The sequence below is a fragment of the Zingiber officinale genome, chromosome 6B (genome assembly GCF_018446385.1).
Source record: "Zingiber officinale cultivar Zhangliang chromosome 6B, Zo_v1.1, whole genome shotgun sequence".
Taxonomy (NCBI): Eukaryota; Viridiplantae; Streptophyta; class Magnoliopsida; order Zingiberales; family Zingiberaceae; genus Zingiber; species Zingiber officinale.
Genome location: NC_055996.1, coordinates 54,001,846 through 54,027,681, shown reverse-complemented (window position 1 = coordinate 54,027,681; position 25,836 = coordinate 54,001,846). Strand labels below are relative to the sequence as shown.

The 25,836-nt window shown below is 42.5% G+C and overlaps 1 non-coding gene and 1 pseudogene across 1 annotated transcript; one reads left to right on the top strand and one right to left on the bottom strand.

Annotated features, from left to right (window-relative positions):
* Positions 1 to 25,836, top strand: part of LOC121990977 — a 73,027-nt pseudogene that overhangs the window by 34,414 nt on the left and 12,777 nt on the right.
* On the bottom strand, positions 13,831 to 13,936 carry LOC121993299. Its single transcript, XR_006115161.1, has one exon. It is a non-coding gene; the product is annotated as a small nucleolar RNA R71 (small nucleolar RNA).

Genomic DNA, 25,836 nt, shown 5'->3' with positions numbered 1-25,836 from the left:
AAAATCATTTTAAAAATTCTTTAAAAATTATTTGGAAAATCATTTGAAAAATCATTTGAAAAATTCTTTAAAAATTATTCGAAAAATCATTTTCAAAATTCATTAAACATTATATGAAAAATCATTTTAAAAATTGTTTAAAAAATTATTTGAAAAATCATTTTAAAGAGTCTTTAAAATCCTCTGAAAAATTATTTCAAAAACTTATTTTAAAAATCCCTTGAAAAATTATTTCAAAAACTTATTTTAAAATCCTTAAAAAAATCATTTCAAAATCTTATTTTAAAATCCTTTGAAAAATTATATCAAATAAGTATTTCAAAAAACTTATTTTAAAATCCTTTGACAAATTATTTCAAAAACTTATTTTAAAATGCTTTGAAAAATTATTTCAAAAACTTATTTAAAAATTTCATTTAAATCTTTCAAAATGCTTTGAAAAAGATGCTTACCAGGGATATCATCAGATTACCTTAGCCTCCGAGGATCAGGAAAAGATTAGCTTCATCACAGCAGATGACACATTCTGTTATACGGTCATGCCTTTTAGCCTGAGAAATGCAGGAGCTACATATCAGAGGATGATTGATAAGATCTTTCAGGAACAGATCGAGAGAAATGTGGAAGTCTATGTGGATAACATTCTCATTAAGTCCAATTTGGCCATAAATCAGAGGAAGAATCATGCCACACTCTCAGGCAATATGGATTGAAGTTAAATCCATTGAAATGCTTGTTCGGAGCTCGGGGAGGGAAGTTTCTGGGGTATCTTGTGACCGAACGGGGGATTGAGGCTAATCCCGAGAAAGTTCAGGCGCTCCAAGATATGAAAGCTCCTCAAAACTTGAAAGAAGCGCAGAAGTTAGTTGGCAGAATAACAGCTCTGTCCAGATTTATCTCCAGATCAGCGGATCGAGCGGCACCCTTCTTTAAAGTACTCAGGAAAGCTGCCAAATTCCAATGGGATGAGGAGTGTACTAGAGCCTTTGAAGAGCTAAAGAAGTATTTAGAGACTTTGCCTTCCCTATTCAAGCCCGTGACCGGGGGAACGCTCTGGGTATACCTATCATCCACCCCTGAGGCCGTGAGGGCGGTATTAGTGAAGGAACAGGACAATGTACAATGGCCAGTGTACTTTTTTAGTCACTTACTATAGGGAGTTGAAACCAGGTACACTACCCCTGGAAAAGTTAGTTTATGGATTGGTGCTCATGGCTCGTGGCTTACTACCTTATTTTTTAGCACACCCCATTGTTGTATTAACTAATAGCACCATGGGGAAAGCTCTCACTAATGTGGAAGTTGTAGACCGCCTCATCAAATGGGCGACCGAGTTGGGAGAATACGACGTGCAATACCAGCCTCGCACTACCATTAAAGCACAAGCCTTGGCAGATTTTCTGACAGAAGTCCGTCAAGAAGATTCTGAGGAAACTTGGAAAGTTTATGTGAATGGGTCGGCTACTCAGTAGGGCAGTGGTGTAGGACTCCTGTTGGTATCTCCTCAAGAGGATATACTATAATTGACTGTTCGATTAAATTTCAAAGCTACCAATAATGAAGTAGAATATAAGGTCTTATTGGCAGGGTTACAAGCTGCTAGGCATGTGGGAGCTGCCATGTGATTGTTTATTTGGATTCCCAATTGGTAGCTCAGCAAGTAGAAGGCAATTTTGGGGTTAACAGCAATAAGTTACAAGTATACCGAGAGGCATACGAGAAAATGAAGGAAGAGTTCAAGGAGGTTACGATGACTAAGATCCCTAGAACCAAGAATAGCCGAGCTGATGAATTAGCCAAGATGACCAGCTCTCTGACCACTTGGGCGCTAGATCGGTTGATTGCGCAGACCTTCCTGATAGCCCAAATAGATCTGCAAAATAAAATGGAGGAGCTATTGATTAGAGGGCACCAATGATTAGCTATCTTCCAGAAAATATCTTACCAACAGATCTAAAGGAAGCACGGTTGGTCCGGAAAAGAGCCCATGCTTATGTCATGATCGAAGACCAGTTGTACAAGCGAGCCTTCTCTAAGCCGTTCGTCAAATGTTTAGACATAGAGGAGGCAGAGCATTTTTACGGGAAATACACTTGGGTTGTTGCGGAAATCATGCTGGAGGTAGAACGCTATCCCGAAAGGTATTACTGGTCGGGTACTTCTGGCCCTCCTTGTTGGTGTGGGAAGCATCCGACGATCGAACCTTAGTTTTGATAATGGCAAAGGGATTCAAAGTTAAGCATAATTGTTATCTAATGTGTATGATTGAGTGTTTCAGGAAAGTCCTAGCTGTGGTTAGGCAAGTGGAAAACCCTAGGGGGTAGTAACCCTAAGTCATAGGGGGTGGTAACCTTATGCGGGAAGTCTTGGCTGGTCGGAGCTTCGGGCAAAAATCCTTGGGGGCGTTAACCCAAGGTTAAAATCCTGGTGTCGCGAACCGGGTAGAAGTCTGGACCGGTCATGGATCGAACGTCCAGCATGAAGACAGGAAGCATCGGGCGCTGAGCAAAAGTCTAGTCGGTCTGGTGGACCGAACTGGCAAAAGGTAAACTCTCCTGAGAGGAGTAGGTGAGGACGCGTTCCTCACGGAGGGAACAGTAGGCATCGGTTCGACCTAGGATTTCCAGTGGGAAATTCGAAGTCAGAATCGGACAACCCAAAGGCTGTCAAATATTTCATTTATTATTTTTATCTGTACTAATTGTGTTTTGCAGGATATGTTTGTGTTTTGGGTCTAACATGTCTTGCAGGTACAAAAGAACAAAATTTTCCCTCGGATGAGCAGTGTCTGAGGTGCCTCCATGGAGCTTGGAGGCGCCTCGGGTACAAAGAGATCAGCTGGCTGCGAAGTGGGGCTGAAGGCGCCTCAAAGGAGTCTGAGGTGCCTCAGACACTGGCTTGAAGGCGCCTCAAAGGAGTCTGATGCTCCTCAGACAATGGCTTGGAGGCGCCTCAAAGGTTTGTTAGAGGCGCCTCCAGGCAGGGATAAGCAGTTGTCAGCGGAGCTTATCGCAGCGCAGAAAGAGGGATAAGTGTTGGGGTTTAAGGCGCCTTGTCTGGCATTAGAGGCGCCTTCAACGTCCAATAAAAGGACATCTCGACCAGTTGTATAGGGAATCAATGAACAAGCAACCCTTCTCCGATAAGCTGCTAACGAGACAGTCCGACGAAGCTATACGTCGACGCCGACGATCCGGAGCATCCAAATTTATTTTTCCCATTGTCGTTGGTATAATTCTTATTCTGTTTGTATTTAACTTGTAATAATTTTACGATATTATAGTTGTTGCCCGAAGTAAAAGTTCAACGAACTTGGGCCTTGGAGTAGGAGTCGTCACAGACTCCGAACCAAGTAAACAACCTGTGTTAGCGTGTGTTTCTCTTATTAATTTTCGCTGCGTTTATTACTTGAGTTTTACGAATCGAACAAAATAGCCACGAGCACTATTCACCCCCCCTCTAGCGCCCGATCCAACACTCCTTACAAAAAGATGCTCAAAAATGGGTGAGCACTTGCCTATCCTGTCAAAAGCATCAGAATTTGACACACAGACCCACCACCATGCTAAGGACATCCGTAGTCTCTTGTCCCTTTGACCAATAGGGTATGGATATAGGTTGTCCATTTCCCATGGCACCCGATCAAAGGCGATTCTTACTAGTGACTATGGATTACTTCTCCAAATGGGTGGAGGTGGAAGCTCTGGCCAGGATCACAGAGGGTGTTGTCATTCAGTTCTTATGGAGGAATATCCTTTGCAGATTCGGGATACCGCATAAATTAGTTTCTGACAATAGGAGGCAATATCAAGGTCGTAAGCTTCAGGATTGGTGTCAGGGATTCGGTATCAGTCAGACCTTCACTTCTGTGGCATATCTGCAAAGCAATGGGCAAACATAAGTCATCAACCGAGAGATAGTGCGAGGATTGAAGGTTAAATTGGATCATGTGGGAGGTAATTGGTTGGAAGAATTGCCTAATATTCTATGGGCATATCGAATGACCCCTCGAGAAAGTACCGGGCTCACTCCTTTTCATTTGGTCTATGGTAATGAGGTGGTAGTGCCTATAGAGATCAGGGTACCTTCCATTAGACGAATATTGTATGATAAAGGAAATGCAGAACGGTGATTAACAGAACTGGATCTCATCAGTGAAGTCTGCGAATGGGCAACAGCCAGATTGGAAGCTTACCGACAAAGACTGCGATAAAATTACAACAAAAGAGTAATCCCTCGATTCTTTGGAGAAGGAGACCTGGCATGGAAGCAAACCAAGCCAGTCGGGGAAGTAACCAAGCTAACACCTCAATGGGATGGGCCTTATAAAATCATTAAGAAATTGGCATCAGGAGCCTATTACTTGTAAGACGCTCGTGGTAAAAGGCTAGACCGGCCTTGGAGTGCTAATTACTTACAACTCTATCGCACTTAGATAATTTGTCTTTTTGTAAAGATAAAGAACAGGGTGATAAAGGGCAAGGTCTATTAAGTATGACATGACGAGTTATGTCCAAGACGACCTCCCGGTCAGGAGCAGTTACCTGGTTCAGAACAAGTGGTTCCTAATAACTGTACATATCAGGACTCACTAGGTGCCCCAAACTAGGAACCGTATGTGTAAGTCTCATTATAGTAGAATACCAAACAAGAACAAATCATACTTAGCATCCAAATTTACATGTTATAAACACAAAAGGTTTAACTCGCAGATAGGGTCATTTAAACTCGTCAAATACATCGTCAGGAATTTCTCTTAAGATCCGTTGGTGGTCTAGAAAGTCTTCAAGAGGGGCTGACGATAAATACCCTTTTTAATATAATTGCCTGAGCACCCCTGCCGCCCCTAGGCTATCACAGTGACGAAACGGTCGCCTACTTGAGTACCAAACTCCAAGGAATGCAAGTATGCCTCCCTGCTCAGTCTACATCGTTCATTTTCCCCTACCTTATACATTGCCATAGATGAGGCAATCTCCGAGGAAACAGAATGGGATTGGGCTAATTCGGTCTGTAACGATTGTAATTCTTTGTCTCGAGATTCCAAGTCCCTGCTCTGGTTCATTAGAAGTATCCCTTTAGAGTGTAGCTCTTGAATTCGTTGATCTAGTTCCTGTTTATAGAAAACCTCGAGCTTGTTTTTTCCTCACGGAGTTGCTTGATTTCCATATTGGCTTCTCTCAGGGATTGTCGGTGGAGGGCATTTGTTCTCTACAAAGATGCTATGTCTCCCCTTAAGTGATAGCTGGCTACGACTAGGTTATTAAGTTGAGTCTCCAACTCATCCACCTTATCTTTCAAAGATTTGTTCTCTTGATACAGAAAGGAGAGCGTTTGAATTAACACTAAGTGTTGGACCCCGTGGTAGTTTTGATGTGATCAACCAAGTTGGTTAGGTCCTGCTGTGTTTGATCCCTATGTCTGAGTGTGCAGGAGCTTAGGAGCACAGGAAGTCGAGCGGAAGACGCAGCTAGCGAGAAGGACGGCACGGGAAGGGAGCTGACGGGCTCGGTGCGTCCGAAGGACGAGAGAGCTGCGGAAGAGTACTCCGGTGGGCGTGAAGAGCATGCGCGGCGTTCGAGGGACGTTAAGCCGGGACGGAAGGCTGCTCGAGGAGAAGGCCGGGAATTGGGTTCGGGTGAGCCCTATTCCGGTTGGCCGCAATCACCCAAAAGAACGGAGCTTCGGAAGCCAAAGTGAAGAAGAAAAGGAGTCAAAAGAAGCTGGAAATTACTGTAGCAGAAAGTTACTGTAGCAGAAGTTACTGTATCTTGAATGCGCCTTAAACAAGCTTGAAGGCGCCCTTGAAGGTGCCTTCAAGCCTTTTCAAGGCGCCTTGAGCAGGCCAGTTTGACCGTTTGCGCTGCGGATAAAGTTTTATCCGTAAATCGAGTTGGAGGCGCCTTGAACCCTGTTGGAGGCGCCTTGGACTCTCGGGATAAGATTTCCAGGGCCTATATAAAGGCCCCTGGATCTAGGAATTCAACAACAATTCAAGCATTCAATCTATAGTGTTTCCTAGCAATAGTTCTGAGCTTTTGAAAGTGTAAAAGGCTTCTCTGCCTTTAGCAAAGGAGAGTTTCTTTTAGTGCGCTTCTACTGCCCTGGATTAACAACCTCCTTGGTTGTAACCAGGTTAATTCTTCTGTGTCTTTCTTTTACTGTTTTATTATTTTGTTAACTATTGCACTAACTGAGTTGAAAGTATGAGGAGGGTATAGTTACTTTTTGTTTTCAGCAATTCACCCCCCTCTTGCCGGTCTCCGCTGCACCAACAAGTGGTATCAGAGCCTGATCGCCTCAGAAGGACTAACCGCCAACTGAAGTACTACGATCAAGACAATGGCCGACGCGAACATCCATCCCCCGAAGTTCGATGGAGATTTTGCTACATGGAAGTGAAAAATGGAGGCATTCTTCAAAACCGAGTTCGATATCTTACTAACAATGAAATACGATTTTTCATCTCCTAAAGACAAAGAAGAGTTCCAATGGACGAAGAAGGAGCAGGCAGATTTTGTGGCGAACGGAAAAGCTGAGTTTCACTTGCTCAGCGTTCTTCCGCCCCAAGAGGTAAGTCGGATCGGAAGCTACGACTCTGCAAAAGACCTCTGGGAGAAATTCCTAGAGCTCCAAGAAGGCACCTCGGAAGCAAAGCTAGCGAGGCGCGACATTCTTCGAACACAACTAACGAATCTCCGAATGAACACCGGCGAGAAGGTAGCGCAACTCCAAGCACGGATCAAGGAGCTGATAACGCAACTGACGAATCTCGGCGAAATGGTAACGAACCGAGACTCCATCCGATACGCGCTCAATGCCTTCCCGAGGACTCCGGAATGGGCGTCCTTAGTAGATGCTTACTACATCTCTAAGGACCTTGAGGTAAGTACCTTAGAAAATTTGTTTTCTACCTTTGAACTTCACGAGTCTCAGATTGCAGAGCCTAAAGAAGTAGTGAAGTCAAACCTCGACGTCGCCCTATAAGCAAGGAGGGACGATCCCGATTCCGAAGCTTCGATCGACGAATCCGAAGCGGCATTACTGGTAAGACGGTTTAATAAATTTGTAAATTCTAACAAATTTAGATTGCAGTCGAAAAAGCTCCAGCGAAAGAAAAGGGTGGTTCATTGCTACAATTGCAACGAAGAAGGACATATCAAAGATGACTGTCCAAAACTGAAGAGCAAAAGTAAGGAAAGGAGCAAGAAGCCCACTCGACCCAAACACAATCTAAAGGCCACGTGGGATGATTCGTCGTCCTCCGACTCCGAAGTCGAAGAATTCTCGGGACTAGCACTGATGGCCAACCATCAGCTAGAAGAAACGTCCAGCTCAGAAATGAGCATAGATGAAGGGGGAGGAACATCAGAAGGAGAAAGCAATGATGAAGGGGGAGCATCGCAAGATGAGGTAAGTAAGGTACGCTCCCTAAACTCTAAATAGTCTTTTGAGTTTATTAAAGCTTTGTCTAAAGAATTAGATTAATTAGAAAAAGAAAATGAAAATTTAAAATCTGAAAATAAAAATCTAAAATTAGAAATTGAGAAGTTAAGAAATAATACATGTTTAAATAGATTTCCAAATTCAAAAATTAAAGTTTATGGAAAATTGAACTGGTACATTAGAAACCATCAGGGTTAACTTAGAAGAATACCCAAAAATTATGTACCCCCTAAGTATCTGAATAACCCTGTAGGTAGGAACCTCTATTGGGTTCCAAAATCTGTGCTTAATTAATTTTCCAAAAATTAAAAGCTTACAATGAGAAAATTATTCTTTATGGAAGCTTTGTCTAAGGAAGTGGTTGTTGCTCCAATAACCAAGAAGGCCTAGTGCCTCGCCACGACCTGGAAGCTAAAATATTGAAAGAAAATGTTTAATTAACTTTCTGAAAAAGCATTAAACAAAAATTAAGTAATGCTTTGAAAGTTTATCAAATATTTGTTAAAATAAACAAAAATTCCTTAGAATTTTTTTTAAAAATTCTAACTTAATTTTTTGGGTTAGAAATTTTCTTCTGGAAAATTCTAAAAGTTCATTCACTTGACTTAGAAATTGTTTTTGGGAACATTTGAATATTTACTTAGGATTTTTTTATACTTAGAATTTTTTTTTGAAAATTTATTTTAACTTAGCAATTTTTTTCAAAAATTCATTTTTAACTTAGAAAATTACTTGAATATTCTTAAGACCCCATTTTTGCTGTGATCAAAGGGGGAGAGAAAAGTACAGTACAAGTTTAGGGGGAGTTAGAGAAATTAATTTATTTTTTTTAAAAGTGTTGCAATTTTACTAATTGCAAAATTATTCTTAACTTGTTAGTTTAGTAATTTTCTTTAAAATTACTATTTTTGTCTATTTTAACCCTAACTTGAACTTGGGTTGATGCACATCAAAAAGGGGGAGATTGTTGGACCCCGTGGTAGTTTTGATGTGATCAACCAAGTTGGTTAGGTCCTGCTGTGTTTGATCCCTGTGTCTGAGTGTGCAGGAGCTTAGGAGCACAGGAAGTCGAGCGGAAGATGCAGCTAGCGAGAAGGACGACACGGGAAGGGAGCCGACGGGCTCGGTGCGTCCGAAGGACGAGAGAGCTGCGGAAGAGTACTCCGGTGGGCGTGAAGAGCATGCGCGGCGTTCGAGGGACGTTAAGCCGGGACGGAAGGCTGCACGAGGAGAAGGCCGGGAATTGGGTTCGGGTGAGCCCTATTCCGGTTGGCCGCAATCACCCAAAAGAACGGAACTTTGGAAGCCAAAGTGAAGAAGAAAAGGAGTCAAAAGAAGCTGAAAATTACTGTAACAAAAAGTTACTGTAGCAGAAGTTACTGTAGCTTGAAGGCGCCTTGAGCAGGCCAGTTTGACCGTTTGCGCTGCGGATAAAGTTTTATCGACAGATCGAGTTGGAGGTGCCTTGAACCCTGTTGGAGGCGCCTTGGACTCTCGGGATAAGATTTCCAGGGCCTATATAATGGCCCCTGGAGCTAGGAATTCAACAACAACTCAAGCATTCAATCTATAGTGTTTCCTAGCAATAGTTCTGAGCTTTTGAAAGTGTAAAAGGCTTCTCCGCCTTCAGCAAAGGAGAGTTTCTTTTAGTGCGCTTCTACTGCCCTGGATTAACAACCTCCTTGGTTGTAACCAGGTTAATTCTTCAGTGTCTTTCTTTTACTGTTTTATTATTTTGTTAACTATTGCACTAACTGAGTTGAAAGTACGAGGAGGGTATAGTTACTTTTTATTTTCAGCAATTCACCCCCCTCTTGCCGGTCTCCGCTGCACCAACACTAAGGACTCGACAAAGCCCTAAACATACGATAAGGGTCCATCAAATAGAAAGGGAAGTAATGGGAGAAAGCATAGGAGGAGACTTACAAAGACGACCCATTTAGAGAAAAGATCCAGTTGGACAGGAACAGGAAGAGCATGCATCTGCTGTAAACTTTCTTCCCAGTGGGTCAACAACTGCCCCCTTAAAGTGAGGCGACTAGTGGGAGCATCCGATTGACAGCGTAAGTGACATTCAGAGGGTATGGCTACTCTGAAATAGGAGTAGGAAGAACACTATGAGTGGGAGGGTCCAGCCTGAGTCTCATCATGGGTAGTCTCGTCGAAGGCCCCACTGTTGTGCCCTGAAACTCGGACTGAACAGAGGCAGAGGGTGGCGAAGATGCAGGTCGAGAAGGAGTCGCCGAAGTAGGACGAGGTGCTTGTGCTGGAAAAGGGTCCACTAGAATGGGGAAAGGTTCCGAAAGAACTTCCTCTTTAACCACCGGAGCCTTTCCTTGGGAGTTTCCCTCTCGAACCTCTGGTGGGGTAATGAAGGCACCTGGAAGTTGTGAACCTGGAGCAGCGGTAGGAGGAGGAGGGGGAGTCTGAGCAGCAGGTGGATCTGTTGAGGCTAGGTCTGGTCCTATGGATCTTCATCGAGGTGGCGTAGCGGCCGGTAATTTGAACCCGAATCCTTTGGGGGTGATTAGGACCGGTGAACAGGGAATTCAGGCATGATTCGTTGAGCAGGATCGAGAGTAAAATACACACGGGTGGCGGATCGGGAGGTTGGTATAGAGGCTGATCTGGGATCTGAACGGGGAGCTGATCGGAGGGTTGATTGAGGGATCGATCGGGGAGCTAGGGCCCCGAAGGTTCCAGGGCGAGAGGAGGCAGAATGGGGAAGACTTCTCTGAGCCAGGATAAGACGACCTCTGCGGTTTATTTCCTGGTTTCTTAAAGGCAAAGGATGGGCCTCCGAGGCGCGATTCAAGGTGTTGGCTGGAAAAGGAGTTTCAAAATCAAAGCTGCAAGAAGGGAAAAACAAGTTAAGACTAAATAAAATTTACTTAGGTAGTGGGGTAGTTCAGAGGGAATGCAACTTATCCTAAATAAAAATAGCACATCCTCAGCCAGTAATGTGAGCAGATTCAATCGCCAACACGATAACTGGGCAAAAGCTTCCATAAAGAGGGGATCAATCTGGAAATCCCCCAAGTGAGGCGCTACTAGAAGGGATGGCTGCCATCGAGTAGGCCATTCCACAGCGGCAGGGAAGTGACGAAAGAAATATTTATCCTTCCAGTCGTCATCAGAGGAAGGGATGGAACAAAAGAAGGTAGTGCGAATACGGGCTTGAAGGCAAAAGAAGCCCTCGCACTGACGGTGAGGGGTAAAGAAGTAGTGAAATAAGCGAGGAGACCAGGAGATATCACACACTTCACAGAGGACAACAAACTCACATAGGATCTTCAGAGAATTGGGGGATAGTTGGCCTAGAAGAATTCTAAAATAGCGACTCACTGCAAAGAAAAGGGGATGGATAGGGAAGCGGAGACCAACAACAAGTTGCTCCTTAAAGAAAGTAACACAACCCCTCTGGAGGGGTAGAGACTCAATGGATCGCTGAAGGTATGATGATGTGCATCTCCTTAGAAACCTCATAATTGTAACGAAGGTCATCTAGGTCCACTCCCGAAAAGGTGGAAACTCCAGGAGCATAAACAGGTGCAGGGGAGGCCATGGGGAAGACCAAAGCAGTAAACCAGCAGCTAATCACAGCAGGTGACGGGAGCATAGAGAAAAGTGCAGAGGAGCAGAGAAGGAAGTATATTTATAGATTCCACTCTCAGGGGCATTATTGTCATCAAGCATCTGATGGTCCATAGCGTGGATACCTCAAGTCCTCCGAACAAAGGGGCCGTCGGATCAGCATAGAGAAAATTGTCGAGGAGAGTTGTCAGAAAAAGTAATGGTGTGAAATACGAGGGTAATAAAGAGGTATGGTAGCCTCGGGAAGGAGCGTGGTCACAGTTATTGCTCCTTCAAACCTGATGTGCGTAGATTATATACTCTTTTATGCATGTTTTTACGCACATTTACATACTTTGAGCATGCTTGATCTATGCATTTTTATACTTCCAGCTTTCCTTTTAGCATATTTACTCTTTTGGTTCGGAGATCTGCTTTTTGTGCATTTACTGTACGCGGGAGTCGATTTGGTGAAGAATTTATATCTTTGGGCAAGCCTTGGAGGAAACAAAGGGAGAAAGCACCAGGCCGTGTACCTCACACGGCCCTGCATTGGTGTGGAGCTCGGGCCGTGTGGGGTTTGGCACCAGCAGAAGAGAAAGATGACATGGCCGTGTGAACCTCACACGGCCGTGTCAAGATTTGAAGTCAACCAGAGCAGAAGCCTTACATGGCCGTGTGGATCTACACGGCCGTGTGAGACTTCCAGAGACCAAACAGGCTGTGGCCGTGTAGCATTTCCAGAGAGCAGAAGGGTTCTGGCCGAGAGAGCAGAAGGGTTCTGGCCGTGTGGAGTCACACGGCCGTGCAGGTTTGGCAGAGAGGGAACTGGACATGGCCGTGTGAATCTCACACGGCCGTGTCACGGGGCCGTGTGGCGCCCGATTCCCTCCTCTATTTAAACCCTTCTTCATGAATTGAAAGGGGATATCTCCCCCTTTGGGAGAAAGCAAGATTTGGTGGTTTCCTCCCATTCTTGGGAGGATTTCTGGGCAATTCTAAGGGAGATCTCGACGATTTCGACTCCGGAGCGAGGATTGGATCCGAAAACAAGGCTTCTTCGTAGATAAGCTTTCTCTTTCCCCCTCTTCTTGTTTTCTTGGATTGGGGATTCAAAGAATGCTTGTAATCTCTATTTCTTCGGATTTTCTTCCTCGATTCATGGAGTAGATCTTGTATTCTAGGATTAAGGGAGTATTTGTAAGATGGATTGATGTAATCTCTTATGGATTTGCCATTTTCTTGTTTCAATGATATTATCTTGCTTGTATCAATTAGATCTTGAATGATTGATGGTGGTTTGTGCTTAATTCTCATTCTTGATTGATTGTTTGGATTTCTTATGGACTTGGTAAGGATAAACTCTCACTCGATCATCCGAGGGATCCATGTGACAGGTGCAAGCCCGTGTAAGGACGTTTGAGAGATAATCTTGAAGGGGAAATAGGATTATTCAAGAGAGTAGGATGGATTCTATGATTAGCTTCTTGTATCTTTGTAGATTAATAAGTTGTGGGCTTCTATGTTGATATCCGAGGAAGGCATAGTAATAGGTGCGCTTCTGTGTAAGGACAACGTAGGTTCATGTCTCATTAATCCTATTTAGATACATTTCTCAGTCCTTAGCCGGTTGTCTATTGCAAGAGGGAACCGGCAACTTTCTACATGTTTGGTAATTGAGGAATAAGAATTGGTGAACCATTTACATTCAAGAAATCTTACAAAGAAACCGAAACTCTTAGAATCTCCCTTTATCATAACCCAAAACACTAAACTCTTGTTTGTTGATCTTTAATATTAGATTTGCTTACCTTTACTTTGCTTTTGAAACGATTGGATAGTTGTTTAGCTAATTCGCATTGAGACATTTCTAGTGCTTATTCCAGTCCCTGTGGATACGATAATCTTTTATATTACTTGCGACATTTCCGTACACTTGCGGAGCGTAACAAGTTTTTGGCGCCGTTGCCGGGGACTGCGCTATAACATTAGGAATTATCAATTGAGTTAGACTAAACATAACTTTTCCTTTTTTCTTTTGATTTGCATAGTTATAACTAATTGTTAGAAATCTGTTTTCGTAAGTTTTTCCTTTCTTGAATAAAATTCTTGACAATTCTTTTTGTTGCAATTCTAATTCTGATTCTAACTTTGCATTCTTGATTTCTAGTACTCTAATCTAACTTTTCTCTGTTTTCTCTTTTGATCTTGTTTCTTTCTTCTTTTCTTTTGTAAACATATCTTGCAATTTTTAGCATATGAATTATTCTAGACATTTTTCTTTTTTCTTTTATCTTTTCTTTCTTGTTTTCATTATGCACTTTCTTTCTTGCAATTTAAATTCTGCATTTTCTTTCTTAATTTTCATATTGCATTTTATTTCTTGTCTTTGATTCTTCATTTTATAATTTTTTTCTTGAATATCCATGAGCACTAACATGTCAAGCAGGACCATGAGAAATTTTTCTACACCCTTTTTTGCAAGATTTTTATCTCCCATTGTGCAACCTCAAATTGAAGTAGAAAGTTTCCAACTAGACCCAGAGATAATTTTCATGATACAAGGTCACAAATTTGGAGGAGAAGTATCAGAAAGTCCTTATCTACATCTTGAAACATTTTTAGAGATTTGTGATTTGGTGAAATGTGAAGGAGTATCAGCAAATGCAGTTCGATTGATGATATTTCCTTTCAGTATCAAGGATAAAGCAAGGACTTGGCTATATTCTCTCTGTCCTCAAAGTATCACAAGTTGGGAACAATTGGAGAAGCAATTTCTGAATCATTTTTTCCCTCCAAGTAGAACGGTGTATATGAGGAATTGCATAACAAATTTTTCTCAGGCATATGGAGAATCATTATTTGAAGCATGGGATAGATTCAAGAGTCTTCAAAGACAGTGCCCTCATCATGGTTTTGAAAAATGGTTGATTTTGCACATATTCTATGGGGAAATTTCTTTCTCAGACAAGACTTTATTGGATTCATCAGCTGGAGGTTCTTTTATGGACAAAAGTGTAGATGAAGCTTATTCGTTAATTGATCAAGTGACATTGAACCTCCATGAATGGTCGAACAAAAGTTGGATGGAATTTCCCTCAGATATTCAAGAAGTGCAAGCCATAAATGTAAGAGAGCCTGTCAAACAAAATGAAATTCAACCACCTAAAAATGTTGAAATTCACAAGTCACAGAGTGAGGAGTTCAAACATTTGGGGGCAAAGCTTGATAGTATTGTTTCAAAATGGTTTAAAGAAGATCCCCCTCCTACACAGTCAAGATCCAATGAAAAGTGTGATGATGTTGGGTTGAGAAGTGGAAAAAATCATGAAGAACTTCTGAAGAACGACATGTTTAGAATTGAGGAGAAGAATAATAGAAGATCACAAGAACTCAGTTCCATTTCTCTAGGAAGTTCCCAAAGGCCAGAAGTACCTTTCCCTCAACGATTAATCACACCAACATTAGATAAGCAAGTTGGACCTCCTCCAAAAGCTCAAAGGGAATTTGGGAAAAAGGGAGTTCAGTCTTTCCCAGGACCTTCACTAAGGGTTCCTTTTCCACAAAGGTTAGTGGGGGTCAATGAAAATAAAGACTTCGGCAAATCCTGTGACACTAATATGGTTGAGTGTAGATTTTTGAATATATATGAAGATGAAGATTTTTCAGATGAGGATTTTATTGATAATGTAGTGGTAAATAAGTTTTCAGATCTATCTCAAAATTTTATAAGGTGTTATAGTGACATCGAATTTTCAGATGATGAATGTGATGTGGTAGATCAACTTAAAACTGCAAGTGAAGTTATTGATCCTCTTGTTATTGATTCTCCTATTGAGGACATAGATGTTGGTTTATTTTTTGATGTATGTGTTGATGATGATGATATGGAAGAATGTGTAGGGAGCTGTGTTGTGGAAGCAGCATCTCAAGGATCACCACCTTTGTCAAGACAACCCTTAGAGGTTTTAAGAATTGATCATGTTGTGGAACAATGTGTAGGGACTTATACAGAGCTAGTAGAGTCTCGAGAATCACCATCATTGATATCATCAACACCTAAGCTAGAGCCAGAACCATCATTTGATTCAGAGGAAGTCACATCTACATGTTTAGAAATTTCAGGTATTTCTCAACAAAGTAAGGTTAGTATTTCTTGTGATCTTTTGGAAAACTTTATGGAGGTACCTATAATTGACTTTGTTGGATGTGATTCAGTTTTTATTACTTATTCATCTTATCTTGATATGGTTCTAGCTCTATACTATATAACATGCTTGTGGGAGATTTGTTTTTCTTTTGGATGTGCAGATTTCACATGGGCCAATAATTGGAAGCTCAATCTGAACCGTCTTCGACCACCTGAAAAAATTCCAAGAAGACGAAGATGGAGAGAGTTATACTTTACTTTGTAGCTCCTTTGATGAAAGCTCCCTCCATAATAAGAGCCCTTGGTAGGAGGGTTCTAAAATATCTTACCCCTCCAAGAGCAAGATTTAGATGAATCTAATGAGGTGGTCGAGCTAATGAACTTAAACAAGCGCTTCTTGGGAGGCAACCCAAGTTCATTTTCCTTATTTTCTTTTATGTCTGTAGTTCTCTCTTTATAATAAACATGTATCCTCTACTTAATTTTTCTTGTCTATCTTATTGTTGTAGAATTCAAAGTTGTGGAGGAATGTGAGTATTGGATGGAGGAGTATCTTTAAAAACATGAACGTCAACCATTTGGAGCTCATCACTTGGTAACTTCTTTTAAAATCTCCTCCACATTGTTTTTAGTTTTCATTGGGACAATGAAAAATTTAAGTCTGGGGGGATGCATTAGATGCATTTGATTTGCTTTGTTTGTTTTTGTTTTTGCTTATGTCTTGCATTGTGTTTTGATTTTTTGTGGCATACATCTTGAGAACATCAAATCTTCACTTATATGCTTTCTTGGATTCAAGCGAAATGTTAGCACGATTATTGTCTCGATTCATGATGTTCGCATGATGCTACTAGTAAACTTTGTGTAGTTTTTTTTTCTATCTTGGGTAGCATGAAACAAGCTAAGAATCTTATGGTGATGAGTTTTAGTTTTGGTTCAACCTTAAGGATTTTATCTTCACTACACTTGTGCTTGATGCTTGAATAGTTGATGTCATTGAAATAGTCATGATTCATCTTGTTTGCTTAGTACTTGGTTTCCATGGTGATTTCTCAACTTTCATTTTGGTTACTGGATGAGGCTCAAATCATTAAAGCTCATTTGGAAAAATCAAAATATCCCAACATGTATGCTAAAAGTACATTTGTGAATAAGTTTTGCACAATGCAAACACTTATAAAAAAAAAAAAATAACACAATAAGGGATATAAAAAAACAGTTGTCATGAGTGGAATCTAGCAAGTCACCCCTTTGAGACCGAGTTAGGTTACTGGGGAAATGACTGTTTAGCTTCTCTTGAGATTGAGCACACCTTTGAGACCTTGGGTTAGTTGAGAAATATGAACCAAGTGAATGGTAAGTAAGTGCCTATCACTGGTTACTTGTCTTTCACTGGAAACATTAGGAATTCAAATTTGATGACGACTTGACTAGGACATGGATTGAAACTTGAAGGGTGTTGAGTTACTTTTATACTGCGCACAAGATTTTTATGCTTGAACCATACTTTACTTGTTTCCATGATCATGCTTGTTAATGAAACTTTTTGATAGAATTAGGAAAGTGCACTGGATTTTATGAATGTGTTGTAGAACATATGAATTTAGACTGCAGCATTTTGCTTGAGGACAAGCAAAGGTTTAAGTCTGGGGGTGTGATGTGCGTAGATTATATACTCTTTTATGCATGTTTTTACGCACATTTACATACTTTGAGCATGCTTGATCTATGCATTTTTATACTTTCAGCTTTCCTTTTAGCATATTTACTCTTTTGGTTCGGAGATCTGCTTTTTGTGCATTTACTGTACGCAGGAGTCGATTTGGTGAAGAATTTATATCTTTGGGCAAGCCTTGGAGGAAACAAAGGGAGAAAGCACCAGGCCGTGTACCTCACACGGCCCTGCATTGGTATGGAGCTCGGGCCATGTGGGGTTTGGCACCAGCAGAAGAGAAAGATGACATGGCCGTGTGAACCTCACACGGCCGTGTCAAGATTTGAAGTCAACCAGAGCAGAAGCCTTACATGGCCGTGTGGATCTACACGGCCGTGTGAGACTTCCAGAGACCAAGCAGGCTGTGGCCGTGTGCACCACACGGCCGTGCAGCATTTCCAGAGACCAAGCAGGCTGTGGTCGGGTGCACCACACGGCCGTGTAGCATTTCTAGAGAGCAGAAGGGTTCTGGCCGTGTGGAGTCACACGGCCGTGCAGGTTTGGCAGAGAGGGAACTGGACATGGCCGTGTGAATCTCACATGGCCGTGTCACGGGGCCGTGTGGCGCCCGATTCCCTCCTCTATTTAAACCCTTCTTCATGAATTGAAAGGGGATCTCTCCCCCTTTGGGAGAAAGCAAGATTTGGTGGTTTCCTCCCATTCTTGGGAGGATTTCTGGGCGATTCTAAGGGAGATCTCGACGATTTCGACTCCGGAGCGAGGATTGGATCCGAAGACAAGGCTTCTTCGTAGATAAGCTTTCTCTTTCCCCCTCTTCTTGTTTTCTTGGATTGGGGATTCAAAGAATGCTTGTAATCTCTATTTCTTCGAATTTTCTTCCTCGATTCATGGAGTAGATCTTGTATTCTAGGATTAAGGGAGTATTTGTAAGATGGATTGATGTAATCTCTTATGGATTTGCCATTTTCTTGTTTCAATGACATTATCTTGCTTGTATCAATTAGATCTTGAATGATTGATGGTGGTTTGTGCTTAATTCTCATTCTTGATTGATTGTTTGGATTTCTTATGGACTTGGTAAGGATAAACTCTCACTCGATCATCCGAGGGATCCATGTGACAGGTGCAAGCCCGTGTAAGGACGTTTGAGAGATAATCTTGAAGGGGAAATAGGAATATTCAAGAGAGTAGGATGGATTCTATGATTAGCTTCTTGTATCTTTGTAGATTAATAAGTTGTGGGCTTCTATGTTGATATCCGAGGAAGGCATAGTAATAGGTGCGCTTCTGTGTAAGGACAACGTAGGTTCATGTCTCATTAATCCTATTTAGATACATTTCTCAGTCCTTAGCCGGTTGTCTATTGCAAGAGGGAACCGGCAACTTTCTACATGTTTGGTAATTGAGGAATAAGAATTGGTGAACCATTTACATTCAAGAAATCTTACAAAGAAACCGAAACTCCTAGAATCTCCCTTTATCATAACCCAAAACACTAAACTCTTGTTTGTTGATCTTTAATATTAGATTTGCTTACCTTTACTTTGCTTTTGAAACGATTGGATAGTTGTTTAGCTAATTCGCATTGAGACATTTCTAGTGCTTATTCCAGTCCCTGTGGATACGATAATCTTTTATATTACTTGCGACATTTCCGTACACTTGCGAAGCGTAACAAAACCCTATCACTACAAAGATTGGAAGATGTACTAAAAAGGATAGGCCATCCGCGATCCCGGTCAACGACATTTGTCAGGATATAAAGAAAGTTCAAACAGAATCCCGACCAAGGGATGGACGGATCTTGCTCGTAACCTCAATAATCTAAGAAAAGGCACTTGCTCGATGGCTTAAGTAAACTAAAGTGGACATCAGCACGAGATACTCATTAATAAGGAAAATGTTCCAAATAAGATGTTTACATCTAGACATGGTTCATGGCAAAGTTCTAGAAGTAGATACAAAGTCATCATCATGGTCAAAGGAAGGAAAAGCTTTAGCGGGGAGCTCCTCCACGAGGTGGGTCCTGTTCAGAAAGTTGTCCGAGCGGGGGGGGGGGGTAGACCAGAGGAAGCCCTGCTCAAACAATTGGCATGCAGCGCCAACATATCATTGTATCGATTAAATTGCCTATTTTCTTTCCAAAAGGGATAAACTTGACATAAACAATTTGATATGCCTTCAGGTGGCCAACCTCCCCCGCCTTGTAGTCCGCAAGCTCTCCTTTAATCTTGTCCCCGTCAGCCCGCACTAGCGTTATTTCTCGGGCAACATGGGAAGCCTCCTCCTTGGCCTTGAGAAGATCTGATTGCAAAGATCTGATAGTTTCTTTCCCGGCCTCTCATTGGCTTTTGAGGGTCGTCTCCCGGTCGCAGCTGGCAGTTAGGTTTGCCTTGGTAACCATTAGTTCTTTTTCCAGAGCGACATAGGACTCTTGCATGGTCTTCAATTACTCGGAAAGAGTGGTTACTGTTGGGATCTTAGATGGCTAGAGGGGGGGTGAATAGCCTCTTAAAAACTTAAACACAAATTTCTACAAAGAAACTTGTTAGCACAGCGGAATTAGGAAACTAAAACAAAGAGGAAACAAGCACACTAACACACGGATTTACGAGGTTCGGGGATAACTTGCCCCTACTCCTCGGCGTGTCCGTAAGGTGGACGACCCCTGATCTTCGGTAGATCACACCCCGGATAAATTCCGGCTAAAGATCCTCCTTCTCGGTGAAGTAACCTCTCCACAAAGTCTCAAGAAATATATATGTTAAAGCACAAGACTTACAGAGCTCGGTGGCAAAGAAGAATGAACTAACGCTTACAACCACGCGAGGATCAGTGGAAACAGAAAACTCACAGATCGCAGTTTCTCACCCGAGAGCTCAAGAACTTAGCACACCTCAACGATCAACAGAACGTTTTTCTTTTTTCTTGCTTTCTTGTTGTTCTTTCCTCTCGCTTTTTACGCTTCTTAAGCCCTTGTTCTCCGCTGTTGGTGCAACCTCAGGTCAAGGCTGACCTCATCCACCCTACTCGGTTCAACTCACACCAATGAAATCACAGTCTTCACTGGTGTCTTCTGAGATCGAACCAATCACCAGGAGTCAAGCGGATCGCAGCCAGATCACACCAGTAGCCGTTGATGCTTCAAATGCACCATGCGTCGCGAATCACAGCAGAAAGGCCATTTGTCGTATTCCTCTTATGGACTTAATTTGAAATTAGGCTTGGAATGATACCTGTGATCCTGCAAACTCAAAAGCTAACAGCACAGAGGGTTATATCACATGAATCAGGTAGATCAAATGCAGAGGAGTAATCGCAGAAACAACGAACTGATTGTGTGTGGATCGGTCACCAGACCGATCCATGGACCGATCAGGACATATCCTGATCGGTCCGAAGCTTGTCTGATCGGTCGTGGAGATCGATCAGGCTGCAGGTGGATCGGTCTCCACGACCGATCCCTGCCTTCTTCTCTTCGCAATACCATCTCCTGATCGGTCTGAAGACCGATCAGATTGCACTCAGTGTGCTACTGAGTGTTTCCTGATCGGTCTACAGACCGATCAGATTACACTCAGTGTGCTACTGAGTGTTTCCTGATCGGTCTACAGACCGATCAGATTACACTCAGTGTGCTACTGAGTGTTTCCTGATCGGTCACCAGACCGATCCATGGAAACTTAGTTTCACTGGATCGGTCTGCCGACCGATCCACTGTCTTATGTATCACTGGATCGGTCTGCCGACCGATCCAATGTACCATGGAATGTCTACTTAGGTCCCTCTCTGACCTAATCCGTAGAACAAGCTACCGAGCCCTCTTCGACTTCGTCCGGTCCAGAGAACGAGCTACCGAGCCCTCTCTGACCTAGTCCGGAGAACGAGCTACCGAGCCCTCTCCGACTTCGTCAGGTCCAGAGAACGAGCTACCGAGCCCTCTCTGACCTAGTCCGGAGAACGAGCTACCGAGCCCTCTCCGACTTCGTCCGGTCCAGAGAATGAGCTACCGAGCCCTCTCCGACCTAGTCCGGAGAACGAGCTACCGAGCCCTCTCCGACTTCGCGTGCCAAGTTTTCAACTTGGACTTTTCCCTTCCACTTGATCAACCTTGATCATTAATCAAACCGAGTTTAATTAACATCTGATATAAACTTAAATCCGTGTCAACATCAAAACAACAGCCAGGTCAGACTGTATCAACAATCTCCCCCTTTTTGTTGTTTGACAACACGATTTAAGTTTAGATCAGAAATGTTCTTATTTTCATAATTTTAGGGGAATCAAGATCCTCCCCCTAAGATGGATACACTACTAAATCAATAACGGGAATCAAGATCCTTCCCGTTATCTTCTCCCCTAAAATCAAGCCTTCATACATCTCTAAACTTAGGTATCCTCTCCCCCTTTGTCAAACACCGAAAAGGCGCAAATGAGGTGACAAAACTCAAAAGGCTCCCCCTTAACCCATACTGTCTTTTTCTTAATGCACCTAGAGTTCCCTCTAAGTGTATTATATGACAGTAATAAAGAAATAAGAGGCAGTCAAGACAAAGCATATGAACAGCATATCAATAGCCAATAGGAAATGACACATAAAGAAAAACAGGAAAATGAGCAGCATAAATAGATGAAATAAGCAAATATCCCGGTCATACAAAAATATCCAACAAAATAGCATCCAAAACACAGACAGTCAAAGTGACAAACAGAATGTATCAATCAATGTCCTCAACACGATGAACATCATCATCATCTGCGGGAGGCACGTAACCCTGAGGCGGCATGCTGGAGCTCAAAGGTGGATGGCCCGAGAAATGCTGCGGAGGTGGGTAGTTGGCCATCCAGCCTAGAAGCAGCTGCTACGTCACCAACTGCTGACTGCGTAAGTCATCGTAGCGCTGGTCGATCCGAACACGCAGTCCATGGAGCTCAGCAGATAGCAGCTCATCGTGCTGATCGAAGCGGCTCTCTAGCTCAGCGATCTGCCAACGCAGATCAGGATCGGCCTCATCAGCAGCAGGAGGAGGAGCAGCAACCTGTCGAGGAAGTGCCCGTGGTAACTCTCCCAGACCTCTCCCATCCTTCCATCGAACAGTCTCATTCTGTCCCAAGATACCAGACTTGGAAAATGCCCGTTTCCCAAGTCTGCAATCCTGTCTGACCATCTTCACTATCCTATCCTTAGACACATCTATCAGAAGGGTCTCAAGCCAATCTGTAATTATATGCCCATAAGACATATAAACAATGGAGCTGCTAGGCTGAGTATATGAGATGATCGAAGAATAGATGCTCGACATGATATCAAAATCGAGACGTTGATGAAAACCATAAAGCATCAGGCAATGGTATGGTCGGATCTCTGCTAGAGGTTTGGATGTGATTGGAAGAAGACAGTTTGTGACTATCTTAAAAAGAATATAGTCAGGAGGAGATAGTCTCAGAGCCGCAAAAGTAGGAAACTCGACATCTAACTCATCCAGTCCATCCGGTCTAGGGTGTCCAAAGAAATACTCATAGATAGTGTCAGATGATACATCAAGTGGAGGAGGTAATTGTTCTGGTAAATCAGGATAAATGGGAAAAGGATCTCCTGAACACATTCGGCAACCTAGATACCCAAAGAATTCTACGACGGAGAAATCGATAGTTCTCTTAGCGACTCTGGTTTTATAAGCACCATCACTGGTCTGATGAAGATTGTTGTAGAATTCAGATACTAGGTCATAGTTGATGTCCCTTTCTAGGTAGACTAACGAGTCAAGTTTATAATATGCCAGGGTTTCGGATACAGAGGGACAAAACTCATCCATGTACTTTCGATCCACAGATCGACATGGGAGTAGCTTGAATGTCCTATGTTGAAACGCTTGTTCAAACTGTCGGTTCGGGAATCTCGAAGAAGAGGAAGGTTGAGGTCGGGAGGGTGTCTGGGACTTGGATTTCTCAGCAGATGACTTAGACGTACCCTCACCGGCTGATTTCTTCCTAAATAGGTCAAAAATGGGACATGGTCGGGGCAAATGGGAGTCCACGGGAGTCACAGAGTCGAGAACCGAGACAACACACAGAGATACACTGTGAAAAGAAATGAAAATGCCAAAAATGAACAGATTTCGGGGAGAAAGGAAGTTACCTGGGCGCCATTTGAGGCTTTCGGAGAAGATGGAGAGAAGAGTCGGGACTGAGGAGTGGTTCGGCTAGGGTTTTTGACGTGAAATGAGAGGACGAAGGATTGGGGGAAGTTAAAGAGGGTGATCAGATCATAAGATCGGACGGCTGTCCGAACAGGAGAAATCCTAACCGATCAGGGAACGTCCTGATCAGTCAGGGAGTGTCCTGATCGGTCGTGGAGACCGATCAGGGAGCTTCCTGATCGGTCCCTGGACCGATCAGATGTGGATCAGTAAGGTAGATGCGTGCCAGTGTCTCCTGATCGGTCATGGAGACCGATCGGATATCGAACAGAGATGTGGAACTCTCCTGATCGGTCGTAGAGACCGATCAGAAATCATCCTGATCGGTCCCTGGACCGATCAGTGTCTGATAATCAGTGATTTCAGTCTCTGAAATTCGTATCGAAGGCTCTGAAACTTGGTTCAACAACTTCCAAGTTCAGAACCTAGGATCTGAAGAGCCCACAGATTATATTCAGTGATACCAATGAATATTTCCTAATGATGAGCTCTAATGATTTTGAATTATTTAGGGCTCGAAAGTTTCAGACACTTTATAACAAATGTGTTGAATCTCAAAGTTTCAAAACCAGAGAAGTTTGTTTTGTTTGTTTGCTGAAACTATGATCTATAGTGAACCAAGGTAATAAATCTGACTCAGGCTATCGGTTCAAAATATATCCTTGCTATGAGTAGTTACAAGTTTGTCAAAATATGTCAAAATTTCTTCACCAACTTGTCCTATTTTCAATCAAAATCAGGAAGGTATCAATCAAGGGTATCAATCAACACATCAACAAGGTTAGATGATTTCTAGACACAGGTCCAACCAAGATTCCTTGGTTGGAATATATGAGTAAGATCTAGGAGCCAAATACACATGAATTATGTAATGGCCTTCCCCATACTCAATTTATGTCTCTTCAACCTAATTATTCAAGGGATGCATGATACATTTTGAATAATTTGGTTGATCCTAGCATCTCACCCCATATTTAGCAAACAAAAACAATTTGTTAAACCTTATAGTTTGTGTGAGATGTCCCCAAGTTGTCCAAATTAATTTCCCAATTTTTCTTGTAGTTTTAGTTGTCCTTATTGATCATGATGAAATCCTAATGGCCTATTGAGCCAAACACATCCCCAATTCTCTCCTTAAATGACTAAATTCATTTTCCGGAAGGGATTTGGTGAAGATATCGGCTAGGTTTGACTTTGACTCAACATATGTAAGTGCAATGTCTCCCCTAGCTACGTGATCTCTAATGAAGTGATGACGCACTTCAATGTGTTTGGTCCTAGAATGATGGACTGGATTTTTCGTTAGGTTTATTGTGCTAATGTTGTCACACAACACTTGCACTCCTTTATATGAAAGTCCATAATCTTCTAGAGTGTGAATCATCCACAACAATTGTGATACACTCTCTCCCATGGCAATGTATTCAGCCTCGGTCGTGGAGAGAGCAACACAATGTTGCTTCCGACTTGACCAACTAATCAACGATGAACCTAAAAATTGACAACCCCCACTAGTGCTTTTCCGATCCAATTTGCATCCAGCATAATCGGAATCGGTATAGCCTATCAAATCAAAAGACTCCGTACGAGGGTACCACAGTCCTACTCTAATTGTGCCCTTGAGATATCTTAGAATTCTCTTAACTGCAGTTAAATGAGATTCCTTGGCACAAACTTGATATCTAGCGCACATGCCCACAGCAAAAAGTATGTCCGGTCGACTAGCTGTGAGATATAGAAGACTACCGATCATGCTTCTATATTGCGTTAGATCAACTGGTTTCCCACTCTCATCATTGTCAAGACGAGTGTTTGTCGCCATTGGAGTGGATACTTCCTTAGAGTCACTCATTTTGAATTTCCTGAGCATCTCTTGAGTGTATTTCGTCTGATGGACATAAATTCCATCTCGAGTTTGTTTGATTTCAAGTCCAAGGAAGAATGTCAATTCTCCTACTAGACTCATCTCAAACTCACTTTCCATGTGAGTGATAAATTCATTCAAATAGCCCTTGTTATTTGAGCCACAAATTATGTCATCGACATACACTTGGGCTACAAAAATATTTTCACCATCTCTACGCAGAAATAGTGTTGGATCTATTTGACCTCTCACAAAACCCTTTTCTAGTAGGTAAGTTGACAACCTTTCGTACCAAGCTCGAGGTGCTTGTTTAAGCCCATAAAGAGCTTTCTTGAGCTTGTACACGTGGTTTGGAGCTTCGGTATTCACAAACCCTGGTGGTTGTTCAACATAGACCTCTTCTTTGATGAATCCGTTTAAGAAGGCCGATTTAACGTCCATTTGATAGAGCTTGAAACCTCTATGTGCAGCAAAAGCTAGCATTAAACGAATGGACTCTAATCGTGCCACGGGAGCATAAGTCTCATCATAATCGAGGCCTTCGACTTGACTATAGCCCTTGGCTACAAGTCTCGCCTTGTTTCTTACGACTTCTCCCTTTTGGTTTAACTTATTTTTGAAGACCCATTTAGTTCCAATAATGGTGGTCTTCTTAGGTCTAGGAACTAAGTCCCACACTTGGCTCCTTTCAAATTGACCTAACTCATCTTGCATAGCTATGATCCAGTCAGGATCGTGCAATGCCTCATCAACTATTTTTGGTTCAATTTCTGAGATCAAGGCGACCTCATTAGACTCATTTCTAAAGAATGATCTAGTCCTAACCCCTTGTTGGATGTCTCCCACAATCTGGTCTTGGGGATGACTAGAGGCTATCCTAGATTGCCTTGGTGTTGGCGGTGCCTCATGAATGGTCTCACTAGGCACA